Source organism: Rhopalosiphum padi, unplaced genomic scaffold (genome assembly GCF_020882245.1).
Source record: "Rhopalosiphum padi isolate XX-2018 unplaced genomic scaffold, ASM2088224v1 scaffold28, whole genome shotgun sequence".
Lineage (NCBI taxonomy): Eukaryota > Metazoa > Arthropoda > Insecta > Hemiptera > Aphididae > Rhopalosiphum > Rhopalosiphum padi.
In genome coordinates, this window is record NW_026870016.1 from 1 (window position 1) to 22,080 (window position 22,080).

Sequence of the window (22,080 nt, forward strand, 5' to 3'; positions counted from 1 at the left end):
CCTGTTTATTAATTGATAATCCACGATTAATTTTACTTATTTAATTAATTCATATATCGCTGTCATGAATATATTAAAAAATTTATTTTCTTTATTTATTATTATAATTTATGTTAAGTCAAGATGTGGTTTATAAATAAGAATATAATGGGTTACATTAAATTTTATTTTTGGATTTTAAATGAAAATTAAAATGAAATTGGATTTAATAGTAAATTTATTTATTTTGTTAATATGAAGAAAGATCTAAAATATGTACATATTGCCCGTCATTCTTATTAAAAATAAGACAAGTCGTAACAAAGTAAATGTACTGGAAAGTGTATTTAGAAAGATTAAATAAATATCTAAATTTAAGTATATCATTTACAATGATAAGATGTTGTTAAACTTTATTTAAATTTATTTTATTAATATAATAATTTTTATTTGATTTTTTATAAAAATAATTTATTTATTTAAGGTTTTAGTATTTATTAAAAATTAATTTATAGATTTATAGTTTAATAGTATTGTGAAAGAAATAATTAAATTTATAAAAGAATTAATTTAGTACCTTTTGTATCAGGGTTGATTAAAATTTTTAATTTTTTTTTAAATTCTCAAAATTTATAGAGTTAATTTTATTATTAATTTATTGTGTTATAAATATTTATAAAATAATATTAGTTTTGAAATTTAATTCGTTATATTATATTTAGTTATTTAAGATTTAAATTTAATTTAAAATTTTAAAAGTTATTTTGATTTTGTTGATTAATATTTTAAATTTAAATTATTTTAGGGATAAGCTTGAAATTTTTATATAATAATTTATTTATTTTAATAATTTATAGGAATAGAAATTTTTATTTAAGTTTGTAAAAATTTATTATTTATTTATTTTTAATTTATTATAAATTATTTATTATTAATATTAAATTTTATTAATGAATATTTAATTAATAGTAATAATGATTAAATTAGTATAATTTACATTTATAAATTATGAATTCGGCAAAAATTATTTTCATCTGTTTAACAAAAACATTGTATTAAGTTTAATTTAATATAGGATCTGCTCAATGATTTATTAAATAGCTGCAGTATTTTGACTGTGCAAAGGTAGCATAATAATTAGTCTTTTAATTGAGGACTTGTATGAAAGATTTGATGAGAAATAAACTTTATTATTTATATAATTAAAATTTTATTTTTAAGTAAAAAAGCTTAAATTATTTAAAGGGACGATAAGACCCTATAAAACTTTATAAATTTTAATTTTAATTTTTTTGGTTTTATAAATATTTTATTTTTATAATTTATTTTATTGGGGTGATAAAAAAAATTAATAAACTTTTTTTAAAATTTAACATTATTTAATGAATTTTTGAATTAAAATTTTTAATTAAAGGAAAAAGTTACTTTAGGGATAACAGCGTAATTAATTTTTTAAGTCCAAATTTAAAAATTAGTTTGCGACCTCGATGTTGAATTAAGATTAATCTTAGGTGCAAAATTTTAAGTATTAGGTCTGTTCGACCTTTAAATTCTTACATGATTTGAGTTCAAACCGGTGTAAGCCAGGTTGGTTTCTATCTTTTAAAAATTAATTTGTTTTAGTACGAAAGGATTAAATAATTAAATTAAATTTTTATTAAATGAATAAAAATAATTTAACTATTTTGGCAGATAATTGTGTTAAATTTAGAATTTAATTATATAATTTTTATTATAGATAGTAATTTTTATATTTGTTATAATTATTAATTTTTTGATTTTATTTTTAATAGTTTTTATAAGAGTTGCTTTTTTTACTTTATTAGAGCGTAAAGTTTTAGGTTATATTCAATTACGTAAAGGTCCGAATAAGTTTTTGATTAAAGGTATTTTTCAACCTATAGGTGATGGGTTAAAATTATTTTTTAAAGAAGTTAATTATCCGAGTAATATAAATTTTTTTATTTTTATAATTTCTCCTTTATTGGGTTTATTAATTTCAATTTTTTTTTGATTTATTTATCCTTATATTGGTATGAACTATATTATAGGATTTGGTTTAATTTATATATTTTGTTGTTCAAGTTTAATAGTTTATATTTTTTTAATAATTAGATGATCTTCGAATTCTAATTATTCAGTTTTAGGTATAATTCGGTTTATTTCTCAAATGATTTCATATGAAGTTAGAATAATAATTATTATTATAAATTTAATATTTTTAATTAATAGTTTTAATTTAAATGATTTTTATATCTATCAAATTAATTTAAAATTTTTTTTTTTTCTTTTTTTTTTGTTTATTTTATTATTAATTAGATTTTTAGCTGAAATAAATCGTTCTCCTTTTGATTTTTCTGAGGGTGAATCAGAATTAGTTTCTGGATTTAATATTGAATTTAGAAGTTTATCTTTTATTTTTATTTTTATATCTGAATATATAAGAATTATATTTATAGGGATACTATTATGTGAAATGTTTTTTGGTTTGATAATAAATAAATTTTATTTAAATATTTTTATTTTGATTTTTATATTTATAGTTATTTGATTACGTGGGTTTTTACCACGATTTCGTTATGATAAATTAATATATTTAGTTTGGAAATTAATTTTACCTTTGTCTTTATTTTTATTTGTCTTTAATTTTTCTATTAAATTATTTAACTTATATCATTAATTTAAGTATTAAGTTAATAGAATTAAATTCTATTTTTTATTTTCAAAATAAATATTTTAAATAAATTAATTAACTAAATTAATAATTTATCTCATAACTTTATGATATAAAAGTTAATGAAAAAGTAAGAAAAATAAATTGTTGTAAAAATTTGCCCTGTTGTAATAAATGGGTATTCAACTGGTTGTATCCCAATTCAGGTTAAAATAAAAAATGTTATAATAAATATTCAGAATAAAAATTTATTTAATGGGTAAAATTTATTTCTTAAAAAATTTTTATTGTTTAATATAGGTAAGATTAATAAAATTAAAATTGAAAGTATTAAAGCAATAACCCCTCCTAATTTATTAGGGATTGCTCGTAAAATTGAATAAGAAAATAAAAAATATCATTCTGGTTGAATGTGATTTGGTGTAATTATTGAATTTGCTATAATAAAATTATTGTGATCATTTAGTAGGTATGGAAAAATTAAAGCTAAAATAAAAAATATTCATATAAATATGATTAATCCAATTAAATCTTTAATTAGAAAATATGGAGAAAAAGTAATTTTATCAAAATTTCTATTAATTCCTAGTGGATTATTAGAACCTGTTAAATGAAGAAAGAATAAGTGAATAAAAGTAAATAAAATAATAATAAATGGTAAAATAAAATGGATTGAGAAAAATCGTGTTAATGTAGCATTATTAATTGAGAATCCCCCTCAAATTCAAATAACAATTGAATTTCCTAAATAAGGAATTGCTGATAATAAATTTGTGATTACTGTTGCCCCCCAAAATGATATTTGTCCTCATGGTAATACATAACCTACAAATGCTGTTATTATTGTTAATAATAATAAAATTACTCCAATAATTCATGTTATTTTAAAGTTGAAAGAATTTATATAGATACCTCGTCTAATATGAATATAAATTATAATAAAAAATATAGAAGCCCCATTTGCATGGAAAGATCGGATTAATCATCCAAAGTTAATATTTCGATTTATATTAATAATTCTTTGAAAAGCTAAATTAATATCTGTTTTATAATGGAAGGCTAAAAATAATCCTGTTAAAATTTGATTAATTAAACAAATTATTAATAAAGATCCAAAATTTCATATAAAACTAATTCTAGCTGGTGTAGGTAAATTTAATATTGGGGATAAAGTTTTTAGTATATTTTTTTTCATTAATTATTTTTTTGTCGAATTGGTCCTTTATTAATTTTTAGTATTCAAATAATTAAAATTAATATAAAAAAAAGGATTAAGATAATTAAATAAATTATTAAATTATTTGGTATTATGAATATATTTAATAAATTAAAATTATCTTCAAATATAAATTTATTTTCATAATTGAAATTTTCAAGATTGAGATTTAATTTTAAATAAAAGATTAACATTAAAATTAATGTTAATTTATAAATTATAATTTTATAATTTTTATTAATATTTAATTCATTAAAAGCAATTCTTGAAATATATAAAAAAATAATTATTAATCCTCCAATGTATAAGATAAATACTATAAATGAAATTCATGCTGTTTTAGTAATTATATTAATTATTAATGTTAAAGTTATAGTTTGAATTAAAATGATTAAGTTTGATCTAATTGGTGATTTTATTATAGTTAATAAAATTGCTATGGTTAAATTAGTTAATAAAATAAATTTTAAAATTCAGTATATATTTTAATTAAAATATTAATTTTGGAGATTAATGATAATATGTATATATTTATACTGATTTATTTTAAATAATTTTATAATTTTGATTTACAATATCAATGTTTTTTTTAAACTATTAAAATGATAAATTTATTTATTTTAGTATTAATATTTATATTATTTTCTGGAGTTTTATTTTATATTTTTAATTTTAATCATTTATTAATAATACTTTTAGGATTAGAATATTTATTATTAATTTTATCTTTATTATTTTTATTAAATTTAATAATATTTATTAAACAATATGTTTTATTATTAATTTTTTTTATTTTTTGTATTAGTGAAAGAGTTTTAGGTTTAACAATTTTGATTTTAATAGTTCGTATATATGGTAATGATTACTTAAAGTCATTAATAATTTTACAATGTTAATAATTTTAATATTAATTTTATTTAGTATGATTTTTTTTAGTCTTAATTTTAAAAGATGATGATTAGCCCAGAATTTTTTTTTTTTTTTTTTTTTTTTTTATATATTTCAAGATACCTATGTTTAATTATTTTTTAAATGTTAGTTATTTATTTGGTATAGATATATTTTCTTATTTGATATTTATATTAGGTGTTTGAATTATTAGATTAGTTTATATTTCTAGATTTAGTCTTAAGAATAATTATTTAAAGTATTTTAATTTTTTAATATTTATTTTTATTATTATTTTTTATTTTTGTTTTTTTAGAAATAATTTTATTTTATTTTATATTTTTTATGAAATTAATTTAATTCCTGTTATTATTTTAATTTATGGTTGAGGTTATCAATATGAGCGTTTTAAGGCTGGTTTTTATTTATTTATTTATATAATTTTTTTTTCTTTACCTTTTTTTTCTTGTTTATTGAGTTTAAATAATTTTAATTTTATATTTATATATTATTATGATTACTTATATAATTTAAATTTTTATTATTATTTATTTTTAATAATAATTTTTTTAGTTAAGATACCTTTATTTATATTTCATATTTGACTTCCAAAGGCTCATGTTGAGGCTCCTATTAGTGGTTCAATAATTTTAGCTGGGATTATATTAAAATTAGGTGGTTTTGGTATTTATCATGTTTTAATATTAGTTTTTAAAGTTAACTTAAAATTTAATTATTTATTTATTTCTTTATGTTTATTAGGTATATTGGTTTTAAGATTAGTTTGTTTTTTTCAGAGAGACTTAAAAATTTTGATTGCTTATTCTTCTGTTGTTCATATAGCTTTAGTAATTATTGGGTTTTTAACTTTAAATAATTGTGGTTATTTTGGTTCATTAATTTTAATATTTGGCCATGGTTTATGTTCTTCTGGTTTATTTTGTTTAAGAAATATTTGTTATTTACGTTTTAAAAGTCGAAGTTTATTTTTAAATAAGGGTTTAATTAATATTTATCCTGTTTTATCATTTTGGTGATTTTTATTATGTTCTTCAAATATATCTTTTCCCCCATCTTTAAATTTATTTGGTGAATTATTTTTATTAATTAGTTTAATAATTTGATTAGATTATTTTTATATATTATATTTTTTAATTATAATTTTAATATTTTTATATAGTTTATATTTATATTTATATACTCAATATGGTAAATTATTTTTTAATATAAATTATTTAGTTTATATTAATTTAAGAGAATATATATTATTATTTATGCATTGAGTTCCATTAAATTTAATTTTTTTAATTATAGAATTATTTTGTTATTTAAATAGTTTATTTAAAATATTAATTTGTGGAATTAAAGATTATATTTTTATATTTAAATAATTAAATTTAATTTTTTTTTTTTTTTTTTTTTTTTTTTATTTTATTTTATTTGTAGTTTTTTTTATTATAGGTTTATTAATGATTTATTTTGATAAATTTTATTTTATTGAATATATATTTTTTTTTTTTAATTCTTGTATAGTTTTATATGTTATTTTAATAGATTGAATATCTTTAATATTTATTTCTTTTGTTTTTTTAATTTCTTCTATAATTTTATTATATAGTATAGAATATATAAATTATGATTTTAATAAGAGTCGATTTTTAATATTAATAAATTTTTTTATTATATTTATATTTTTTTTGGTTATTAGTCCTAATTTGATTAGAATTTTATTAGGTTGGGATGGTTTAGGGATGGTTTCTTTTTGTTTAGTTGTTTTTTATCAAAATAAAAAATCTTATAGTTCAGGTTTAGTAACAGTTATTTTAAATCGTTTAGGTGATTTATTTATTATTATATCTATAATTTGAATATTAAATTTTGGTTCTTGAAATTTTATTTTAATTGATTATTATGTTAATTTAAATTATTTATTTTTTATTATATTGATAATTATAATAGCTTCTTTAACTAAGAGAGCTCAGATTCCTTTTTCTTCTTGACTTCCTTTAGCTATAGCAGCCCCTACTCCTGTTTCTTCATTAGTTCATTCTTCTACTTTAGTTACTGCTGGTATTTACTTAATAATTCGTTTTAATGAAATTTTTTTAAATTTTTCTTTTTTAAATTATTTAATAGTAATTTCTTGTTTGACAATATTAATAGCTGGTTTGAATGCAATTTTTGAATTTGATTTAAAGAAAATTATTGCTTTTTCTACTTTAAGACAAATAAGATTTATATTTATAATTTTATGTTTAGGTAAAATTGATATATGTTTTTTTTATTTATTAATACATGCTTTATTTAAATCTATAATATTTTTAAGAGCTGGGATTTTAATTTTAAATATAAATAATAATCAAGATATTCGTAAAATGGGTGGTTTAATTGATTATTTACCTTTTTGTGGTTTAATTTTTATATTTACTTTAATGTCTTTATGTGGTTTTCCTTTTTTTTGTAGTTTTTATTCAAAGGATTTAATTTTTGAATATTTTTTAATAATAAATTTAAATTTTTTTTTTTTTTTTTTTTTTTTTATTTTCTTTTTTTTTAACTTTTTTTTATTCTATTCGTGTAATTTATTATTTAATAATAATAAATTTTTCTATATATAATTATATAATAATTGTTAAATTTGAAAGAAAAATTTTGATTATTAGAATAATATTTATTAGATTTATTATAATTTTTTTTGGTTCTTTTTTTATATGATTGATATTTTATAAGTTTGATTTAATTTTATTAGAATTTAAATTTAAAATTTTAAGAGTTTTAATTTTATTTTTTAGAATTTGATTTTTTTTTGAACTTAATAATTTTTTATTTTCTATAAGTTATTTTATTTCTTTATTTAATGTTTTTTTTTTTGGTATAATATGAAATTTATTATTTTTTAAGGTTAATTTTTTTTTAAATAATTTTCTTTATGTTGGTTTTTTTTCTTTAAAAGTTTTCGAGGTTGGTTGAATTGAATATAATTTAAATAGAGGTTTAATTTTTTTTTTTAAAAAATTAATTTTATTTAGTCAAAATATTTTTTTAAATAGTTATAAGGTTTATATTTTATTATTTTTTTTATGATTTTTAATTATTTTATTTTTTAATTATTAAATTTGAATAGCTTAATTATAGAGCATTATATTGAAGATATAAAGGTAAATTTAAATTTTTTAAATAATTTTAAAAATTTTATTTTTTAAAAAAAAAGTTTTATTTTGAAATAAAGACTAAATCTTAGTTAAGGTTATTTTTGTGTTTTTAAAAAAAGGTAAAATTTTGATTTAATTTTAATTTTTTTTTATGGTAAGGTAGCTACCTTTGCAAATTTTTAAAAATTTTATTTTTTAAAAAAAAAGTTTTATTTTGAAATAAAGACTAAATCTTAGTTAAGGTTATTTTTGTGTTTTTAAAAAAAGGTAAAATTTTGATTTAATTTTAATTTTTTTTTATGGTAAGGTAGCTACCTTTGCAAATTTTTAAAAATTTTATTTTTTAAAAAAAAAGTTTTATTTTGAAATAAAGACTAAATCTTAGTTAAGGTTATTTTTGTGTTTTTAAAAAAAGGTAAAATTTTGATTTAATTTTAATTTTTTTTTATGGTAAGGTAGCTACCTTTGCAAATTTTTAAAAATTTTATTTTTTAAAAAAAAAGTTTTATTTTGAAATAAAGACTAAATCTTAGTTAAGGTTATTTTTTTGTTTTTAAAAAAAGGTAAAATTTTGATTTAATTTTAATTTTTTTTTATGGTAAGGTAGCTATCTTTGCAAATTTTTAAAAATTTTATTTTTTAAAAAAAAAGTTTTATTTTGAAATAAAGACTAAATCTTAGTTAAGGTTATTTTTGTGTTTTTAAAAAAAGGTAAAATTTTGATTTAATTTTAATTTTTTTTTATGGTAAGGTAGCTACCTTTGCAAATTTTTAAAAATTTTATTTTTTAAAAAAAAAGTTTTATTTTGAAATAAAGACTAAATCTTAGTTAAGGTTATTTTTTTGTTTTTAAAAAAAGGTAAAATTTTGATTTAATTTTAATTTTTTTTTATGGTAAGGTAGCTACCTTTGCAAATTTTTAAAAATTTTATTTTTTAAAAAAAAAGTTTTATTTTGAAATAAAGACTAAATCTTAGTTAAGGTTATTTTTGTGTTTTTAAAAAAAGGTAAAATTTTGATTTAATTTTAATTTTTTTTTATGGTAAGGTAGCTACCTTTGCAAATTTTTAAAAATTTTATTTTTTAAAAAAAAAGTTTTATTTTGAAATAAAGACTAAATCTTAGTTAAGGTTATTTTTTTGTTTTTAAAAAAAGGTAAAATTTTGATTTAATTTTAATTTTTTTTTATGGTAAGGTAGCTATCTTTGCAAATTTTTAAAAATTTTATTTTTTAAAAAAAAAGTTTTATTTTGAAATAAAGACTAAATCTTAGTTAAGGTTATTTTTGTGTTTTTAAAAAAAGGTAAAATTTTGATTTAATTTTAATTTTTTTTTATGGTAAGGTAGCTACCTTTGCAAATTTTTAAAAATTTTATTTTTTAAAAAAAAAGTTTTATTTTGAAATAAAGACTAAATCTTAGTTAAGGTTATTTTTGTGTTTTTAAAAAAAGGTAAAATTTTGATTTAATTTTAATTTTTTTTTATGGTAAGGTAGCTACCTTTGCAAATTTTTAAAAATTTTATTTTTTAAAAAAAAAGTTTTATTTTGAAATAAAGACTAAATCTTAGTTAAGGTTATTTTTGTGTTTTTAAAAAAAGGTAAAATTTTGATTTAATTTTAATTTTTTTTTATGGTAAGGTAGCTACCTTTGCAAATTTTTAAAAATTTTATTTTTTAAAAAAAAAGTTTTATTTTGAAATAAAGACTAAATCTTAGTTAAGGTTATTTTTGTGTTTTTAAAAAAAGGTAAAATTTTGATTTAATTTTAATTTTTTTTTATGGTAAGGTAGCTACCTTTGCAAATTTTTAAAAATTTTATTTTTTAAAAAATTATTTATAAATAATATATTATTTTTATATTGAAAATATAATGTTTTATTTTAAACTAATAAATATTTAAAGATTAAACATTAATAATGCTTTAAAAGATAGTTAGCAGCTTCTTTTTTAAAAATCTTTTTAATTGGAATTTTTTTTTCAATATTATTATTAACAGTAATAAACCTCTATTTTGGTTTCAATTAAAAATAAGGATTAAAAAAATCTATTATTAAGTCGAAATTAATATGTAATTTATTACTTCTTATTTAAGATAAATTATAAAATAATTTTTAAAAGCAAATTAAATGTTATAAATTTTAACTATTATCCTTTAAATTTTTCAATTTAATGATCCAAATTTTCATTCATAAAAAATAGTAATAATTATAAATATAAAAAAAATAATAAACATTAAATTAAAGTAAATTATGTTTGAAATCTTAAAGTTTAAAATTATTGGTATAATAATTGAAATTTCGATATCAAAAATTAAAAAAATAATTGCAATTAAATAAAAATTTAATGAAAATGGGATTCGTGATTTATTAAATGGGTCAAAACCACATTCAAAGGGTGCTGACTTATTATAATTAAATTTTATTTTTATATTAATTATAATTATTAGTATAAAAAGAATTATTAAAATAATAAATATTACAATTATTGAAATTAAATTTAATATAATTATTTTATTTAAATTTTAAACTTTTTGATTGGAAATCAAATATACTAATTTATATTAATAAAATTAATTATTTCATCAATAAAAAGTTATATAAAGAAATAGTCAAATGATATCAATAAAATGTCAATATCAAGCTCCTAATTCAAATCTGATATGATGAATATGAGAAAAGTGAAGTTTAATTATTCGTATAAGATTGATAATTAAAAAAATTGTTCCGATAATTACATGTAAACCATGAAATCCTGTTGCTATATAAAAAGAAGAACCAAAAATTGAATCTGAGAATGTAAATGTAGCTTGTTTATATTCTAATATTTGAAGTATTAGAAAGTAGATACTTAAAATAATTGTTAAATTTATAAAAATGATAGTTTTTTTTTTAGAATTATTAAGTAAGTAAAGATGAGCTAAAGTAACAGTAAAACTTGATGTTAATAAAATAATTGTATTTAATAAAGGAATTAATAATGGATTGAAAAATATAATATTTTTTGGTGGTCAATTTAGTCCTAGTTCAATTGATGGTGCTAAAGAATTGTGTAGAAAATTTCAAAAAAAAGAAATAAATAAAAATATTTCAGAGATAATAAATAAGATTATTCTAAATTTGATTAAATTTATAATATAAAAATTATGATTACCTTGAAATGTTCTTTCTCGAATTACATCTCGTCATCATAAGATAGAAATACTAATAATTATTAGTAGATTAAATAATGATATTATATTTATTTTAAAATTTATAATTATAATATTAGAAATTATTAAATTAAATGTATTAAATGCTATTAAGATAGGTCATGGACTTAATCTTAAAATAAAATATGGTTGATTAATTTTTATCATTATTCACTAGAGTATAAAGATGAAAGAATTGAGAATACATAACTTTGAATTAAAGCTACGCATAATTCAAAAATTATTATAAATATTTGAATAAAAATAATAATAATTATAAGTGAATTAAAATTTAATAGAGTTATTAATAAATGTCCTGCAATTAAATTAGCTGTTAAACGAATAGAAAGAGATATTGGTCGAATAATAATTCTTATTGTTTCAATAATTGTTATTAATGGGGCTAGGTAAATTGGTGTATTTAAAGGAATCAAGTGTGCAATTATATTTTTAGTGTTTTTACAAGTTGACAAAATAATAAAAAATATTCAAAATGGAATAGCTAAAGTAACAGAAAATACTATATGACTTGATGATGAAAAAATATATGGGAATAAGCTAAAAAAATTATTAAGTAGAATAAATATAAAAAGTGAAATAAATAAAAATGCAGGAGATTTAGTTTTTTTTATTTTATAAAGTATTAGTATTTCATTGTTTAGTATATTAAATATTTTAAATAATAATCAGTTTATTCGATTTGGTAAGATTCATAAAAAGTTTGGTATAAATAAAATGATTAAAAGAGTTCTGATTCAATTTATTTCTAAATTAAAAATTGTTGTTGATGGGTCAAAAATATTAAATAAATTTGTTGTAATTTTTTATGTTATTTTTTTTAAAAAAATTAATTTTTAAGTTTTTAATAAAATTAAAATATAGTAAGTTTATGATTACATAAAATGTAGAAAAAAAAAATAAGAATAAAATTAATCAATTAATTGGTGCTATTTGAGGAATTAAGTGATATTAATAAATAATTTTAATTTGACAAATTAATGTTATGCTTTAACTAATCTCTTTCATTAGAAGTAATTGCTAATTTACTATATTTTGATTTAAGAGATCATTACTTTGCTTTTCAGTCATCTAATGAATTAAAAATTTTTAATTCAATAAATAAATTTATTTAAATTAATTGATTCAATTTGAATAGGTATAAATCTGTGATTAATACCACAAATTTCTGAGCATTGTCCAAAGTATATTCCTGGTCGATTTATAAAAAGATTAATTTGATTTATTCGTCCTGGGATTGCATCAATTTTAATAGCTAAACTTGGAATTGTTCATGAATGAATTACATCGTCTGACGAAATTAAGAGTCGAATATTAAATTTAAATGGGATAATAGTTTTATTATCTACTTCAATTAATCGAAAATTTTCTTTATTTAATTCATTTATTATATAAGATTCAAATTCAATATTTGAAAAATCTGAATATTCATATGATCAGAATCATTGATGACCAAAAATTTTAATTGTTAAAATTGGGCATTTAATTTCATCTATTAAGTATAGTAGGTGAAGTGAAGGTATAGCAATAAAAATTAAAATAATTGGTGGAGTTGTAGTTCAGATAAATTCAATTATTTGATTTTCAGAGATTTTAATATTAATAAATTTATTTTTTATAATAAAAATTATTATATAAGTAATTGTTGTTATAATTATAATAATAATGAAAATTGTATGATCGTGAAAAAAAATTAATTGTTCTATTAGTGGTGAATTACTATTTTGAAATCTTAGTTTTATTCAAGTTATAATTTCTAAAAAAAGATTATTCTTTATAAATGAATTTTAAGTTCATTGCATATAGTTTCTGCCATATTAGAAATTAATAATTAGAGGTAATTCTGAATATGAATGTTCTAAGGGTGGTAAATTATGAATTCATTCAATAGAATTTCTTAAATTTAATTTAAAAATAGTTGTTTTTTTTAAAAAAATTCTATTTCAAATACAATAAATTAAAATAATAATTCTAAATGTTGAAATTATTGAACCAATTGATGAAATTATATTTCATAGTAAAAAATTATTTGGGTAATCTGTGTATCGTCGAGGTATACCATTTAAACCTAAAAAATGTTGGGGGAAGAAAGTTATATTTACCCCAATAAATATTAAAATGAATTGAATTTTTAAAATAAAATTATTTATTGAAAATCCAGTGAAAATTGGGAATCAATGAATTAAACTAGCAATAATAGCAAATACAATTCCTATTGATAATACATAGTGGAAATGAGCTACTACATAGTAAGTATCGTGAAGAATGATATCAATAGATGAATTAGCAAGAATTACTCCTGTCAATCCTCCAATTGTGAATAAAAAAATAAAACCTAAAGATCAAATTGTGGAAGGTGAAAAATTAATTTTAGATCCATAAATAGTAGCTAATCATCTAAAAATTTTAATTCCTGTTGGAATTGCAATAATTATAGTTGCTGATGTAAAATATGCTCGTGTATCAACGTCTATTCCAATTGTAAATATATGATGTGCTCATACAATAAATCCTAATAATCCAATAGTTAGTATAGCATAGATTATACTAATATTACCGAATGTTTCGTTTTTATTACTTTCTTGACTAATAATATGTGAAATTAATCCAAATCCGGGTAAAATTAAAATATATACTTCTGGATGTCCAAAAAATCAGAATAAATGTTGATAAAGAATTGGATCTCCTCCTCCTGCAGGGTCAAAGAATGATGTATTTAAATTACGATCAGTAAGAAGTATAGTAATTGCACCAGCTAAAACAGGTAAGGATAAAATTAATAATATAGCTGTAATTAAAATTGATCAAGGGAATAATGGAATTTGATTTAATTTTATATTATTAGGTATTATATTTAAAATTGTACAAATAAAATTAATTGCTCCTAAAATTGATGAGATTCCTGCTAAATGTAGAGAAAAAATTGTTAAATCAACTGAAATATTATTATGAGCAATATTATTAGATAAAGGGGGATAAATTGTTCATCCTGTTCCTGTTCCGTTATTAATTATAAAACTACAAATTATTATTATTAATGAAGGAGGTAATAATCAAAATCTAATATTATTTAATCGTGGGAATGATATATCAGGGCATCCTATTATTATAGGAATTAATCAATTTCCAAAACCACCAATAACAATTGGTATAGTTATAAAAAAAATTATAATAAAAGCGTGAATTGTAACAATTACATTATATAATTGATTATTATTAATAATTGAATTAATTTGACTTAGTTCTAGTCGAATTAAGATTCTAAGGGATGAACCAATTATACCTGATCAAATACCAAATAAAAAATATAAAGTTCCAATATCTTTATGATTAGTTGAAAAGATTCATTTTATAGATAAAATGGCTGATAATAGGTTATAAATTGTAAATTTATATATAGATTTAAAAAATCTTTTTATCAATAACTTTATATTCAAATTCTATGATATTAAATTGCAAATTTAAAGGTATTAATTATTTTAATTAAGGTTTAAAAAAAAATATTTTTAATTTTGAAGATTAATAGTTTAATTTAACTTAAAACCTTAATAAATAAATAAATAACTAAAAAATAATCTAAAGAAGTTAATAAATATTAATAAGTTGTAATTATTTTTTTTTAATTGAAGATATCATTTATTGAATAAGTTAAAATTAAATAATATGAAATAAGTTATTTTAATATAAAAATATAAATTTAAAATTGTTAATATAATTAATATTATTATAATTAAATATAAATTATTATAAATTAAGTTTTTGATTAATATTCATTTTATTAAAAACCCAATTATAGGTGGTAATCCTATAATTGAAAAAATTAATATTATTAAATTTAGTTTAAAGAAAAAATTTAAATTAAAAAATTTTATTTGATTAATATAATTAATATTATAATTATTTAAAATTTTAATAATTAAAAAATTTAAAATTGAGTAAATTAAAAAATAATTGATTCATAATTTATTATTTATTAAAATTGCAAATAGTATTCATGTTGAATTATTGATTGAAGATATTGCTAAGATTTTACGTATAGAATTTTGATTTATTCCAAAAATTGAGTTTATTGAAATTAAAATAATTAAGAAAATTAAATTTTTATCAATATTTAGATATGAAATTAAAACAAATGGGGAAATTTTTTGTCAAGTTATTATTAATAGGCATGAAAATCAATTTAATCCTTCTATTATTGAAGGTAATCATAAGTGAAAAGGTATTAATCTTAATTTTATTAATAGTGGTAAAATAATTAAAATATTACTATTATTTATAAAAAAAAAATTTTTATTAATTAAGAAAATTAATAATAAAATTGAAGCAAAAGCTTGAATTAAGAAATATTTTATTGTAGCTTCAATAGAGTAAATTGATGATTTAAAATTTAAAATAGGAATAATTGAGAATAAGTTTAATTCTAACCCTATTCATATTGAAAGTCAATTAGATGCTGAAATTGATATTAAAGTTCTAAATATTAATATAATTAAAAATATTATTTTTGTTAAATTTAAATTTATCAGAAAAAAGAATATTATTCTATATTTGAAGTATGAATCCAAAAGCTTAATTTAGCTTATTTTTCTAATTTACTTATACTTAAGTGTTTATGCATATAAATTTTTGAAATTTATGGATTAGTTTAATTCTTAAAGTATAATAAAAGTATATATAATACATGATTTACTCTATCAAAGTAACCCTTTTTCAGGCATTTTATTTTTAAAATATTATTTAATAAAAAAATGTTTATTGGTTTATAAATGTATTAGAAAAAATATCAGAAAATTTTTTAAAAAAAAATATTTTAATGAGGCATGACGTTTCTATTTATCTGAAAAGGGGGGCTATGCCCCTCCAAAAAAAAAAAGAAGGAAGAAGAGTATATAGAGGATTTATAAATATGTATAGTAGTATACATATATAGACTTCATATGTATATAGTATATATATATATAATATAAATATACATCTATATAGCTTATATATTATATATATATATATATATATATATATAAATCCTTATATGATGTTAATAATCTATACATTTAATATATATATATATATATTAATATATAAATCCTTATATGAATATATATAGATATTTATTGTATATATATATATAAGAGGTAAAGAAGAAAAGTATTAGTTATTTTATATTAATAATATTAATTTGATTAAAATAATTAATTTAAGTAATTATATTTAAAAACAGAAACTAATAAATTGTATTAAAATTTAGATTTAAAATTTAAATAGTATTATAATTAAAAAATATTAGAATTAAAGTTAAAATAATTAATTTAAGTAATTATATTTAAAAAACAGAAACTAATAAATTGTATTAAAATTTAGATTTAAAATTTAAATAGTATTATAATTAAAAAATATTAGAATTAAAGTTAAAATAATTCAGTTAATTATTTAAATTTTGATTTAATTTATTTATTTAAAATTTATAATATTATAAAACCGTATTATTTTAATTTTACTAATAATTATAATTTATTTTGTTATAAAATTTTATTTAATTAAAAAGATACATGAAATTTTTTGATTGTTAATAATTTCTTAAAGGATTTTAATTATTCTCAGTATTAAGTATTAAATATTAAAGAAATTTAGATTTAATTATTAATTTAAGTATAAACTAAATATGTGCCAGCAGTTGCGGTTAAACATAATATACAAATAAAATAGTTTGGTTATTAGTATTAAATATAATTTATAATTTAATTTTTTTTTAAAAAGTAAAATTTAATTAAATATTATTATTATAATTATTTTATTCTATTAAATTTTATTTAAAACTAGGATTAGATACCCTATTATAAAAATTTAAATTAATTTACTAAAAAATTAATAGTTATGTTCTTTAAATTTAAAAAATTTGGCGGTATTTTAGTCTTATTAGAGGAACCTGTTTATTAATTGATAATCCACGATTAATTTTACTTATTTAATTAATTCATATATCGCTGTCATGAATATATTAAAAAATTTATTTTCTTTATTTATTATTATAATTTATGTTAAGTCAAGATGTGGTTTATAAATAAGAATATAATGGGTTACATTAAATTTTATTTTTGGATTTTAAATGAAAATTAAAATGAAATTGGATTTAATAGTAAATTTATTTATTTTGTTAATATGAAGAAAGATCTAAAATATGTACATATTGCCCGTCATTCTTATTAAAAATAAGACAAGTCGTAACAAAGTAAATGTACTGGAAAGTGTATTTAGAAAGATTAAATAAATATCTAAATTTAAGTATATCATTTACAATGATAAGATGTTGTTAAACTTTATTTAAATTTATTTTATTAATATAATAATTTTTATTTGATTTTTTATAAAAATAATTTATTTATTTAAGGTTTTAGTATTTATTAAAAATTAATTTATAGATTTATAGTTTAATAGTATTGTGAAAGAAATAATTAAATTTATAAAAGAATTAATTTAGTACCTTTTGTATCAGGGTTGATTAAAATTTTTAATTTTTTTTTAAATTCTCAAAATTTATAGAGTTAATTTTATTATTAATTTATTGTGTTATAAATATTTATAAAATAATATTAGTTTTGAAATTTAATTCGTTATATTATATTTAGTTATTTAAGATTTAAATTTAATTTAAAATTTTAAAAGTTATTTTGATTTTGTTGATTAATATTTTAAATTTAAATTATTTTAGGGATAAGCTTGAAATTTTTATATAATAATTTATTTATTTTAATAATTTATAGGAATAGAAATTTTTATTTAAGTTTGTAAAAATTTATTATTTATTTATTTTTAATTTATTATAAATTATTTATTATTAATATTAAATTTTATTAATGAATATTTAATTAATAGTAATAATGATTAAATTAGTATAATTTACATTTATAAATTATGAATTCGGCAAAAATTATTTTCATCTGTTTAACAAAAACATTGTATTAAGTTTAATTTAATATAGGATCTGCTCAATGATTTATTAAATAGCTGCAGTATTTTGACTGTGCAAAGGTAGCATAATAATTAGTCTTTTAATTGAGGACTTGTATGAAAGATTTGATGAGAAATAAACTTTATTATTTATATAATTAAAATTTTATTTTTAAGTAAAAAAGCTTAAATTATTTAAAGGGACGATAAGACCCTATAAAACTTTATAAATTTTAATTTTAATTTTTTTGGTTTTATAAATATTTTATTTTTATAATTTATTTTATTGGGGTGATAAAAAAAATTAATAAACTTTTTTTAAAATTTAACATTATTTAATGAATTTTTGAATTAAAATTTTTAATTAAAGGAAAAAGTTACTTTAGGGATAACAGCGTAATTAATTTTTTAAGTCCAAATTTAAAAATTAGTTTGCGACCTCGATGTTGAATTAAGATTAATCTTAGGTGCAAAATTTTAAGTATTAGGTCTGTTCGACCTTTAAATTCTTACATGATTTGAGTTCAAACCGGTGTAAGCCAGGTTGGTTTCTATCTTTTAAAAATTAATTTGTTTTAGTACGAAAGGATTAAATAATTAAATTAAATTTTTATTAAATGAATAAAAATAATTTAACTATTTTGGCAGATAATTGTGTTAAATTTAGAATTTAATTATATAATTTTTATTATAGATAGTAATTTTTATATTTGTTATAATTATTAATTTTTTGATTTTATTTTTAATAGTTTTTATAAGAGTTGCTTTTTTTACTTTATTAGAGCGTAAAGTTTTAGGTTATATTCAATTACGTAAAGGTCCGAATAAGTTTTTGATTAAAGGTATTTTTCAACCTATAGGTGATGGGTTAAAATTATTTTTTAAAGAAGTTAATTATCCGAGTAATATAAATTTTTTTATTTTTATAATTTCTCCTTTATTGGGTTTATTAATTTCAATTTTTTTTTGATTTATTTATCCTTATATTGGTATGAACTATATTATAGGATTTGGTTTAATTTATATATTTTGTTGTTCAAGTTTAATAGTTTATATTTTTTTAATAATTAGATGATCTTCGAATTCTAATTATTCAGTTTTAGGTATAATTCGGTTTATTTCTCAAATGATTTCATATGAAGTTAGAATAATAATTATTATTATAAATTTAATATTTTTAATTAATAGTTTTAATTTAAATGATTTTTATATCTATCAAATTAATTTAAAATTTTTTTTTTTTCTTTTTTTTTTGTTTATTTTATTATTAATTAGATTTTTAGCTGAAATAAATCGTTCTCCTTTTGATTTTTCTGAGGGTGAATCAGAATTAGTTTCTGGATTTAATATTGAATTTAGAAGTTTATCTTTTATTTTTATTTTTATATCTGAATATATAAGAATTATATTTATAGGGATACTATTATGTGAAATGTTTTTTGGTTTGATAATAAATAAATTTTATTTAAATATTTTTATTTTGATTTTTATATTTATAGTTATTTGATTACGTGGGTTTTTACCACGATTTCGTTATGATAAATTAATATATTTAGTTTGGAAATTAATTTTACCTTTGTCTTTATTTTTATTTGTCTTTAATTTTTCTATTAAATTATTTAACTTATATCATTAATTTAAGTATTAAGTTAATAGAATTAAATTCTATTTTTTATTTTCAAAATAAATATTTTAAATAAATTAATTAACTAAATTAATAATTTATCTCATAACTTTATGATATAAAAGTTAATGAAAAAGTAAGAAAAATAAATTGTTGTAAAAATTTGCCCTGTTGTAATAAATGGGTATTCAACTGGTTGTATCCCAATTCAGGTTAAAATAAAAAATGTTATAATAAATATTCAGAATAAAAATTTATTTAATGGGTAAAATTTATTTCTTAAAAAATTTTTATTGTTTAATATAGGTAAGATTAATAAAATTAAAATTGAAAGTATTAAAGCAATAACCCCTCCTAATTTATTAGGGATTGCTCGTAAAATTGAATAAGAAAATAAAAAATATCATTCTGGTTGAATGTGATTTGGTGTAATTATTGAATTTGCTATAATAAAATTATTGTGATCATTTAGTAGGTATGGAAAAATTAAAGCTAAAATAAAAAATATTCATATAAATATGATTAATCCAATTAAATCTTTAATTAGAAAATATGGAGAAAAAGTAATTTTATCAAAATTTCTATTAATTCCTAGTGGATTATTAGAACCTGTTAAATGAAGAAAGAATAAGTGAATAAAAGTAAATAAAATAATAATAAATGGTAAAATAAAATGGATTGAGAAAAATCGTGTTAATGTAGCATTATTAATTGAGAATCCCCCTCAAATTCAAATAACAATTGAATTTCCTAAATAAGGAATTGCTGATAATAAATTTGTGATTACTGTTGCCCCCCAAAATGATATTTGTCCTCATGGTAATACATAACCTACAAATGCTGTTATTATTGTTAATAATAATAAAATTACTCCAATAATTCATGTTATTTTAAAGTTGAAAGAATTTATATAGATACCTCGTCTAATATGAATATAAATTATAATAAAAAATATAGAAGCCCCATTTGCATGGAAAGATCGGATTAATCATCCAAAGTTAATATTTCGATTTATATTAATAATTCTTTGAAAAGCTAAATTAATATCTGTTTTATAATGGAAGGCTAAAAATAATCCTGTTAAAATTTGATTAATTAAACAAATTATTAATAAAGATCCAAAATTTCATATAAAACTAATTCTAGCTGGTGTAGGTAAATTTAATATTGGGGATAAAGTTTTTAGTATATTTTTTTTCATTAATTATTTTTTTGTCGAATTGGTCCTTTATTAATTTTTAGTATTCAAATAATTAAAATTAATATAAAAAAAAGGATTAAGATAATTAAATAAATTATTAAATTATTTGGTATTATGAATATATTTAATAAATTAAAATTATCTTCAAATATAAATTTATTTTCATAATTGAAATTTTCAAGATTGAGATTTAATTTTAAATAAAAGATTAACATTAAAATTAATGTTAATTTATAAATTATAATTTTATAATTTTTATTAATATTTAATTCATTAAAAGCAATTCTTGAAATATATAAAAAAATAATTATTAATCCTCCAATGTATAAGATAAATACTATAAATGAAATTCATGCTGTTTTAGTAATTATATTAATTATTAATGTTAAAGTTATAGTTTGAATTAAAATGATTAAGTTTGATCTAATTGGTGATTTTATTATAGTTAATAAAATTGCTATGGTTAAATTAGTTAATAAAATAAATTTTAAAATTCAGTATATATTTTAATTAAAATATTAATTTTGGAGATTAATGATAATATGTATATATTTATACTGATTTATTTTAAATAATTTTATAATTTTGATTTACAATATCAATGTTTTTTTTAAACTATTAAAATGATAAATTTATTTATTTTAGTATTAATATTTATATTATTTTCTGGAGTTTTATTTTATATTTTTAATTTTAATCATTTATTAATAATACTTTTAGGATTAGAATATTTATTATTAATTTTATCTTTATTATTTTTATTAAATTTAATAATATTTATTAAACAATATGTTTTATTATTAATTTTTTTTATTTTTTGTATTAGTGAAAGAGTTTTAGGTTTAACAATTTTGATTTTAATAGTTCGTATATATGGTAATGATTACTTAAAGTCATTAATAATTTTACAATGTTAATAATTTTAATATTAATTTTATTTAGTATGATTTTTTTTAGTCTTAATTTTAAAAGATGATGATTAGCCCAGAATTTTTTTTTTTTTTTTTTTTTTTTTTATATATTTCAAGATACCTATGTTTAATTATTTTTTAAATGTTAGTTATTTATTTGGTATAGATATATTTTCTTATTTGATATTTATATTAGGTGTTTGAATTATTAGATTAGTTTATATTTCTAGATTTAGTCTTAAGAATAATTATTTAAAGTATTTTAATTTTTTAATATTTATTTT

General features: G+C 16.4%; 3 pseudogenes across 2 annotated transcripts; all 3 read right to left on the minus strand.

Moving 5' to 3' along the window:
* Window positions 1-2,733: 2,733 nt before the first annotated feature.
* LOC132931557 (cytochrome b-like) lies at window positions 2,734-4,309 on the minus strand (annotated as a pseudogene). The gene has a single exon (XR_009662736.1). The product of XR_009662736.1 is annotated as a cytochrome b-like (transcript).
* A 7,883-nt stretch (window positions 4,310-12,192) lies between these two features.
* LOC132931559 (cytochrome c oxidase subunit 2-like) lies at window positions 12,193-12,875 on the minus strand (annotated as a pseudogene).
* Window positions 12,876-19,770: 6,895 nt separating this feature from the next.
* On the minus strand, window positions 19,771-21,345 carry LOC132931558 (cytochrome b-like; annotated as a pseudogene). Its single transcript, XR_009662737.1, has one exon. The product of XR_009662737.1 is annotated as a cytochrome b-like (transcript).
* Between the last annotated feature and the right edge of the window lie 735 nt (window positions 21,346-22,080).